Raw genomic sequence first — 10798 nt, forward strand, 5'->3', positions numbered from 1 at the left:
TATGGGATGGAGAGAGGATGAAGAACACTTATGGGAAAACAAAGGACTTTTGGGGAAGATAAATGGGCTGTAAGGAGAAGGAGATATGATAGTTTTGTGACAATGTCTGTTTAGGTGTGGTGTGGAGACTTGTTATCTTTGGCAAAGAGTCAATCTTCCCTGGATGCTCCCAGGAGGGAATTTATAACAATTGCATTCTTTTGAGTTCTTTTGGGATGTTCTGCTTTTAGGCAGATAAGGAGTTTCAGAAACTCAAATGCCTTCTGGTCAAAATAATTTTTATGCCACAGTGGGGTATTCTGGAATCTTTTGGTAATGTGGAGGCTGAAATATTGTCACACGATTTGAGGACCCAGATCAAAGGCAGTATATAAGACCTCATAATATGACTGGTATTGTCTCAATAGTTCAGTGTTTATTCATTAGTAACAATTTATTGGTGGTGGAAAACAAGCTGATTAGTATTCACTGATAGCATAGGTCATCGAACCAACTCTTTGGAAAGAAAAAAATTACAACCCTTCCAATCAGAACATTACCATAATAAGGGAGGGGCATTGGAATTTGGTGCAGGGGGGAAGGGAAGAAAAAAAGGATGGAAAATGCCAGACAGTAGATTCAGGGCCAACAACAACTGGTTTGTGGCTGAATCCACTCATTGGTTAAGGAAAGCCAATAGGTGTTAGGTATATGAACCAATGGAAGTATCACCTCACCAGGGAATTGACAGTGCTAGTAAATCAGCAACAGGTCTAGATAAATTAAACCTTGGCAGTGCAGGCAGAGGCCTTGACCACAGTTGTTGTGACCCCTTCTAAATTTTCTACCCTAGTTGAAAATGAGATGATGGTGAAAACAAAGGTCAGTGTTTATGCTGCTGGTATGGTACAGAATCATTTTAAAGTTTTTGATTAAAAATGATGTGGGGTTTGGTATTGTTGTTTTAAAGTTGGACATCTCTGAAAGGCAGGGCACCAGGGTTATATTATGTATGAGTTTGCTAGCATGAATTTACCCTTGGCCGGTATGGTATGGGACTAAATAATTTACTCAAACTTGTGTTAAGAGTATGTTTGAAACTCAGTAGAGGTGGGTACTTTACTACTTGGGAATTGATCCTCTTTGAATAAGTGGGCTTACATTGAATGATATTTATTACATCATTGTTTCTAGTGACAGAAAACCTTGTAAACAATCTGAGACATCATTAAGGAAATTCTTGAATAAATTCTAACACACTTATACTACACAGCTATTAAAAATGAATTTGATCAATACCTATTGAGTTTGAGAGCTAGGCATGAAGAAAAAACTAGGCTGTTAAAAATATTTAAAAATCATACTACAGAGAATTTAGAACTTCTTTTGCTTAAGATATGATCTATGTATGTATGAATCCATCTTGTTGATAATGAACAGAAAATTTATTAAATTAGAGTACTTTGAATTTATCTGATAGGTAGATAAATTCCTTATCTGGAGTTTGGCCCACTTTTATGCCTCAACAGAGCTAAAAAATCCTGAGAAGATGATGATTATAATATTAAAAGTACCACTTTTTAAAAGTTAAAGAAGTAAGAGGATTTAGAGAGGTAAAGAGCACGGGAATAAATGTGGTGAATTATTTGGTTGGAGTTAGGTATGTAAAAAAGTTTCTATTAAAAGAAAGAAAGATTAGAGGCTACATGCTACAATTCAATTACACATGGAGATAAACAAAAGTGGTCAATGTGAAAAGCCTAGAATTGCATATGCAACCTCATTTCTGTAGAGTATTGCAGTTCTAAAAACATTTTTACATCCAGTTCCTCACTTGTCAGAGAGCTGGATATATGCCTGCCATTTCACAGAAAAAATCAAAATAGAACTCAGATTAGTTCTGCCTAAGTTCTGTCTCTGAGTGCTAGCTAAATTGGATAATTGATAAAATCTGTATGTAGAGTCAGTCAAGGGAAAATTAAGGTTCTCTTCACTGGAGATGAGAATTCAAATAGTCTTCAGCATAAATAAATGCACGAACTGTGCTGGAGATGATGCTCTCAGCATTATTGTGTCTCACAGAGGCTCTGGTAGATTGGAAGTAGAATGAGAATTGAGTGGAAGGGCCACCATCTGCAAAGTGACGCAGGTTCAGTAGGAAGACCAGATAACCTGGAGTAAGGAGGTCATCTGGAGTAAGCAACGAATTGAGGTAATGACTGAGATGGCCCTGGGTACAGAACTTCCTCTTCTGGTAAGGGTGGACTAGTTAATTAAGACCAACCCTCCTGCTGAAGACAGCTAAAAGAAAAAAAAAACAGCTGGGATCTATCTATATATATCACACACATCCCAGTATATTAAGAAATATTTTAGAGAATACCAGATCACATAGCTAAAAACAGAGTGAATAATTACTGAGCCATGGACAGAAGGAAAGAAGACAGACACTCAGGAGTGAGCCAGAGTTTGGGGCCACTCTTCCCTGGGGCATCTACCAAATTCTTACCAGGTGCTTAAAATGCTTGAATTTTGGCAGCTTGGAATGCAGCTTTTGAGAGCTTTACAAGGATGGAGTTAGAAGGTTCAGCATTCAGGTCTCTGTGGCCTTGGGACCACAGAAGGGCTATATTGTAGAAATGAGGGTGTGCCCTCACAGATACTACGGCTCAATTGATTTCAATCCCTGAGTGGATCAAAATGATCCTGGACTACCTAAATCCCCAGACCATGGCAGAAGCAAATGAAAACCCACTCTGGAGAAGGGTAACATTACCCTGTGCCACATATTTATATAAACATTTCATAAATGCAATATCTGACAAACAAAAATTAACTAGATGCATAAGGAGACAAGCCCAAACACCTTGTAATGACATCTTAAAATTGTTGAAAGAAGACAACCACCATCCTAGAATTCTATACTCAGTGATAATTTCCTTCAGTAGTGAAGGTGACACAAACACACTTTTAGTTATCTATTGCTGCATAACCATAATACCACAAACTTAGTGGCTTAAAATAACACATATCTATTATCTCATAGTTTATGTGGGTCAGGAGACTGGAAATGGGTTAGCCAAGTCTTTTGCAAGGCTCCTGTGAAGGCATTGGCCAGAAATGGGTTCTGGTTTGAGACTCTACCGGGGAAGAATCTGTTTCCAAGTTCACGTGATTGCTGGCAGCATTCATTCCCTTTCATGCTTTCAGACTGTGGGCCTCAGGTCCTTGCTGGCCTTCAGCTGGAGGCTGGAGGTTTTAAACCTGTGTATCATTAAGAGGAAGGCTGAAAATCAATGAGCTAAACATTCATCTCAAGATATTAGGAAGAGAATGGCAAACGAATCTCAGAGAAGTTAGAAAGGAGAAAATAATAAATTAATGAAATAGAAAAAGTTGAATAGAATCAACAAGGATAAATGTTGGTACTTTGAATTAATGAATTAAAATTGTGATAAAAAATTACAAAACATCACTGTACATCCTATAGATATAAAAATGTATTAAGAAGGTATTATATATAACTTTATACCAATAAGTTTAAAAGTTTTAGATTAACTAGACAAATTTACAGAAAGACACAGCTTTATAAGCCTGTTGCAAGAATTGAGGATCTGCAGAGTACATTTTTAAAAATGGAATTTATAAAATTTCCTACAAAAACATTCCCAAATGATTTCATTAATAAATTCTACCACACATTTAAGAAAAATAGAATGCCAATCTGCCAAAAACTTATCTAAAATAAAGGAAATAAATGGAACATTCTCAAACTCATTTTGTGAGACCAGCCGAACTTTAGATACTAAAAGTCTATTAAGGAAATGACAAGAAATAATACTTCATGTCAATAACACTTGAGAACATATGTGCAATATCCAAACAATAGAATAGTCATTCAAATATAGCAATAGATGAAAAATATAATACATCTGAATCCAGTTGAGCTCATTCCAGAAAGTCAAGGTTGGTTTAATAATAGAAAATTAAGCAGTGTAATTCACCACAATAACAAGATTGAGGGCAAAAGTCATATGATGGTCTCCATAGATGCAGAAACAAATTGGTAACTTTCTATAGCCTTCTATGGAAGTAAAACTCTACAAAGTAAACTAGTAATAAAGGGGAACTTTCTTAAACCAAAAAGTCATCTATAGAAAAAACCTACAACAAAAACTATACTTAATCATGAAATGCTGAAAGCTTTTACTTTGTGACTGAGAACAAGCTGAGGTTGCCTGTCATTACCCCTTCTATTCATCATTGTACTGGAAGTCTTTAACAGTGCAAGGCAGTAAGAAAGAATCTGGGACTAATATGGAGAAGATAGAAATAACTGAACCCTACAAGTTTGTTCTGCTCTACTTTATTTTGGGAAGGGCATGGCAAGGACTATTTTGTTCTCATTTTGGTATATCTATTACCTTTCATGTCTCCTGAAATTAGCTTCATGAAAGTAAAATAGAGTATCCAGGGGAAAATATAAAATTATGGTTAATGGCAATTTGAGTTGACTTCCAAAGAGAGGAGATATTTTGGATCAGCCTCTCTCTAGTCAGTTGGGGCTTTCTAAAACCCAGTGAAGACCTGTATTTTTACCCTGTTAAGGCCAGTGTCACTAGAATATCTAATTTTCATTTTACTATAGCTGAGAACCAAGTGGAGTACTGGAAAAACACTATTTTGGAAGACGTTTTCCCTGGGGCTATTTTTCAGTTAGAATGAAATCAGCAGGGTACCACCATATGTTTGGGGATCTGACTCACCTACTCTTCAAGAAGATGATATGCATCCAGCTACTGCACACACATGAAAGTGCCTGAGTCTGGAGCTGATGGGATGTGTAAGCTCAGCTTCAACAATTGTGATGATAAGAAAACAATTTATTTTAATCTTTGCAGTTACTAGCCAAGTTCAAGCAGCAGAGATGAGCATACTAGAATCAATGAAGCTCTTTGTGTGATAAACTGACAGCCCACACAGGTATAGAGGGAGCATGGATGGAATCAACACAGACATCAGTGCAGCTCTGATTACAGTAAAATGACATTTTCTTCCAAAAGACAGGAAGATTTGTCTTCTATTCTTAGATACCTACTGGGAGGGTAATAGGAAGTACAGGGTCATTGAGGTAGTCAGTGTGCACATGAAAATTATAAAACAACTAATGACTTGTCAAAGTCAGCATGACCATACTTGGAAATGGGCTTACAGGTCCCTAACTGAATTTAAGAGGTTTCCATAGATGGTATTAGCACTGTCTCCTTTTTAGTCTGACTTACGTGGTCACAGCTAACCATAACAAATACTTTCCACTGACTTAGCTGTTGTCAAGCTGTATAACGCAATGTCAAAACAACGAAGCTCTTTTAAGCTTAGCCAAAGTGGGTGATTGGCTCACATCACCAGTTAGAACTAAATAGCTATGGGTATTCTGTATACTGAAGTGCTGATATTTGAAATCATCTTCATGTCTCACAAACACAGAAAGTGAAATGAAGCTCATTGCTCCTTGGTAGGCAATGAAAGATCGGCAACATACCACTGAAAAAATGTGAACATGCTCATATGCTCAGCATTACTAGCAGTTATGGAATGTTTTAAAATAGGATAGGCCATAAGAAGAAAACAAATCCTACCATTTGCAACAACATGGATGAGCTAGAGGGTATTATGCTCAGTGAAATAAGCCAGGTGGAGAAAGACAAGTACCAAATGATTTCACTCATATGTGGAGTATAAGAACAAAGAAAATCTGAAGGAACAAAACAGCAGCAGAATCACGGAACCCAAGAATGTACTAACAGTTAACCAAAGGGAAAGGGACTGGGGAGGATGGGTGCGAAGGGAGGGATAAGAGTGGGGAAAAAGAAAGGGGGCATTACGATTAGCACGTACAATGTAGGGGGGGCATGGGGAGGGCTGCACAACGCAGAGAAGACAAGTAGTGATTCTACAGAATCTTACTATGCTGATGGACAGTGACTGTGAAGGGGTTTGTGGGGGGGACTTGGTGAAGGGGGGAGCCTAGTAAACATAATGTTCTTCATGTAATTGTAGATTGATAACAATAACAACAACAACAACAACAATATATATATATATATATATATATATCAAAGCAGTACTATGAAATTGAAAAAAAGATAGGATAGGTATTCATGTATCAAGGTTCTTATTTTTAGATTCTTATCTCCTTTGAGGCAGCCAACTAAACCAAATCTTCTTGAGATGTTGCAATGTGATTCTGGGATTCTAGAATGGTTACGGCTTCTCATTATACCTTCTTGCCCCCAGCATCTGTACAGTTGTTCAGACTGTACACTGTACAAGGTTAGCATATCAAAGAGGGCACCATTTGCATTATAGACATACACAGAATTAACTTATTACATAAACAATATTAGCTTATATGAGTGCACTGCAGATGAGCGTAGACCTTCCAGGACTCTTGGCTGAGTCCTGGAGCAGCAAGATAGAGCCCTCTACTCCATAAACCTCCACTCCCCCACCTGGCCCCACACACCTCAGGTGAGTGTGCTCTCTCACATTTACTTGGACACACACATGTGTGCATGGTCATACCTCCTCCTGACTGTACTCTGAGTGTCTGACCTCACTCAGTAAGCAGTCCCCCTTACTCTGAGCTTGTCACAGTCACCTAGTCTTGGGATGGAGTGTGTGCATTCCTTGTGGATCATGTGCTAGGCAGGGTGTAAGGGTGCAGTAATGTAGGACAGGTGTGTGCCTGTGCACAAAGAGCTGCTGCCCTCAGGCTCTGGAAAAATCTTTGGACTCATTTGAGCAGGCTCTGTCTGACATTCAGTGGAATGCAGGTACCTAGCCAACAAGTTACAGAGCAGTTTAACTTACAAAATCATTGGATGCTCCTGCTTCAGCTCCTGAGATAATGTTCTACCACTTCATGTCTCCCTCTTCTGCCCCTCCATGTCCTTTACCCACAGACTACTTCTAGGGGTCACTGTGGTAGCCTAAAAAATGACTCCCACCAAGATATATGCACTTGCCAATCCTAAGAACTTGTGAATATTAGCTTCAATGGCAAAATACATGATTAAGGATCTTCAAGGTGGAACTTATCTTGCATTATCCTGGTGCGCTCTAAATGCAATCACATGTATCCTTATAAGAGAGAGGTAGAGGGAGTTTTGAGACAGATACGGTCACCTAATGTGACAGAAGGGGTCAACAATTGGGGGCTGGGTATGATTACTGAAATTGTGCACTAATATATGTATTAATTTCTAGTATGTATAATACATACATATATCTGATATATGTATTAGTGCTTTTTAACAAATTCCCACAAAGTTAGTGGTGTACAATACATACTTATTATCTCCATTCCCGTGGGTCAGGAGTCTGGGCATGGCTTAGCTGGGTCTTCTGCCAGGCTGCAATGCAAGTATCAGCTGGAGCTGGGTTTGCATCTAGAAACTTTACTGGAAATGCATCTGCTACCAAGCTCTTGTTGTCATTGGCAGGATACATTTTCTTGTGGCTAAAAGACCAAGGGCTCCACCTTCATGCTGGCAATTGGCTAGAGGCCATTCTCAGCTTCTAGAGGCCCCCGCTGTTTCTTGCCACACATGTCCCTTTCCAAAGGCCCTCTCACCACATGGCAGGTTGCTTCTCTAAATCCAACAAAGGAGAAAGATAGCAAGTTTTCTAGCAAGATGGAGTCTTATACAATGTAACGTAACTACAGGAGTGACATCTCATCTCCTTTGCCATATTCTATTGGATGGGCCCTGCCCACCCTCAGGTGGAGGGAACCACACAGAGGCATGAACTCTAGTAGGTGAGGATCATGGACCCACTTTAATGTCTGCCTGCTACAATATACTCATTAAGAAATTATCAAGGAAGGAGAACATTTTTTCTAATTCACACAAAGGAGTGTGCATAGGTTAGCAGAGACATTGTTTTCCATCTCAACCCTCACTTTTTTTTCTCTGGCCAAACTTGTGCTAAAGTGATAAGCCAAGGGACAGATGTGTATTTATCAGATGACAGAAGATGACTAAAATCTGAGGGAATGTAATCATGACATAGTTTTACAGGAGTTCCTTCCATTTTGATAATATTTATTAGAATGTGCCTGGTTTGGGAAAATAGAAATCTCAATAAATAAACCACCACAACTGAAAGCATCTTCTCTTGGTTCAAATTCTTCTCTTTATTGGACAAAACTTCTTCCACAGTTTCCATAACGTTGTGTGTTTGCCTTAGTGAATTTAAAAACCATTCACTTTCTAATGAGGTTACTCATTGGTTTGATTTAGTTTCTCTAGGTTCCTCTAACTAGAAAGTACTGTAAGCTATACTGTATTAGATGGTAAATTCTTTTTTTTATAATTGGCTATGTATTTTTTTAATTTAAATTTAAATTTAAAAAATGTTTTTATTAAGTGTTATTTAATATAAGTTTTATTTTATTAACTGTATTGATATACACTCTTATGAAGGTTTCACGTGAAAAACTGTGGTTACTGCATTTACCCATATTATTGAATCCCCCCCATACCCCATTGCAGTCATTGTCCATCAGTGTAGTAAGATGCCACAGAGTCCCTATTTGTCTTCTCTGTGCTGCACTGTCTTTCCTGTGACCCCACACACACCATGTGCACTAATCATGATACCCCAGAACCCCCTTCTCCCTCCCTCCCCACCCACCCTCCCCCATCCCTCCCCTTTGGTAATCGCTAGTCCCTTCTTGGAGTCTGTGATTCTGCTGCTGTTTTGTTCCTTCAGTTTTGCTTCATTGTTACACTCCACAAATGAGGGAAATCATTTGGTATCTGTCTTTCTCTGCCTGACTTATTTCACTGAGCATAATACCCTCTAGCTCCATCCATGTTGTTGAAAATGGTAGGATTTGTTTTCTTCTCATGGCTGAATAATATTCCATTGTGAGTATGTACCATATCTTCTTTATCCATTCATCTCCTGATGGACACTTAGGTTGCTTCCATGTCTTGGCTACTGTAAATAGTGCTGCGATAAACATACGGGTGCATATGTCTTTTTCAAACTGGCCTGCTGCATTCTTAGGGTAAATTCTGAGGACTGGAATTCCTGGGTCAAATGGTATTTTTATTTTTAGTTTTTTGAGGAACCTCCATACTGCTTTCTACAATGGTTGAACTAATTTACATTCCCACCAGCAGTGTAGGAGGGTTCCCCTTTCTCCACATCCTTGCCAGCATTTGTTGTTGCTTGTCTTTTGGATGTTGGCCATCCTAACTGGTGTGAGGTGATATCTCATTGTGGTTTTAATTAGCATTTCCCTTATAATTAGATGGTAAATTCTTAAAAATAATTTTATCCTTCTTCAAACCCTCTCCATTCTCACTGGCTCAGGCAAGGATTAGGCCTGAGTCACTGCTCACCTTGAGTGTTGCCACAGATTTCTGATTTCTCCTTATTTTCATCTGTGCCTCTGATTTATGTTTAAAGGCTTTTGGTAATGCTTCATTCCCTTCATCTTTAATTCTGTGCCCATTTGCCTATCCACGAGGCCCTACATGGTCCCCCTCCCAGCCAATCCAGCCTTCTGGTCCATTTGTCCAGACTCTTCTTCAATAATCAGGCTGCCATATTGAATGAGGGAAACATGCTTTTTTACATGCCACAGGCCTTTGTAAATTCTGCTTCTTCAACCTGAAATGCTGTGTCCCTTTCTTTAACTCATAAACTCCAACTTAATTCTTTAGTGCTTTGTTTTGTTTTGGTTATGTATTTATTAACTTGTATTATGAAACATTTCAGCCATAAAGAGAAACATAGAGAGTAACATAATAAATAATCATCTTCCTACCATCTGTTTAAAAAATAATGATATTTTTCCATATTTACCTCAGATGCAGATTTTTTCAATTTTTGTGATGAACATTTCAAACATATATAAAGTAGAATCAGTAGTACAAACCACCCATACATCTGGTACTGAATTTCAACAATTGCTAATATTTTGCCATATTATTGTGTGTCATTCCTTCCATTACTACTCTTTCCCTACACCCACACACATACACACATACACGAAACCTTTAAACCTAGGTTAAGTTGCAGGCGTCATCATGACAGTCAGCCTCTAAATACTTCCACATACATCTCCTGAGAATAAGGTGTTCTCCTATATAACTTTCATATCAGTATTTGCACCTAGGAAAATTAAGAATTCCCTTACCTCATGTAATAAATTCTCTCTCCATATAAAATGGCAATTTCCTCTAACATGACTTTTTATAACTATTTTTTCTATACAGGATCCAGTCAAGTTTCACTTACTGCATTTGGTTTGGTTTCTTTAAACTCTTTTCTAGAGCAGCCATCCCTACAGTTTGTTCTTATGATATTGACTTTTTAAAAATTTATTAATGTATCCTTGATATGCAACCTTATGATGGTTTTAAATACACAACACAGTGGTTCATCTTTCACCCATATTATCAAGCCCTCACCCTCTCCATTGTGGTCACTGTCTATCAATGTAGTAAGATGTTATAGAGTCATTAATTGTACTCTCTGTGCTGTACTACCATCCCCATGACCTACTTATATTGTAATTATGAATTATATTGCCCCTAAATCCCCTTCTCCCTCCCCTTCCACCCTCCCCTACCTCTCCCCTTTGGTAACCACTAGTCTCTTCTCAGGGTCTATGAGTCCACTGCTATTCTGTTCCTTCTGTTTTGCTTTGTTTTTATACTCCACAAATGAATGAAGTCATTTGGTATTTGTCTCTCTCCACCTGGCTTATTCACTGAACATGACACCCTCTGGATCCATC

The sequence above is a fragment of the Manis pentadactyla genome, chromosome X (genome assembly GCF_030020395.1).
Source record: "Manis pentadactyla isolate mManPen7 chromosome X, mManPen7.hap1, whole genome shotgun sequence".
Lineage (NCBI taxonomy): Eukaryota > Metazoa > Chordata > Mammalia > Pholidota > Manidae > Manis > Manis pentadactyla.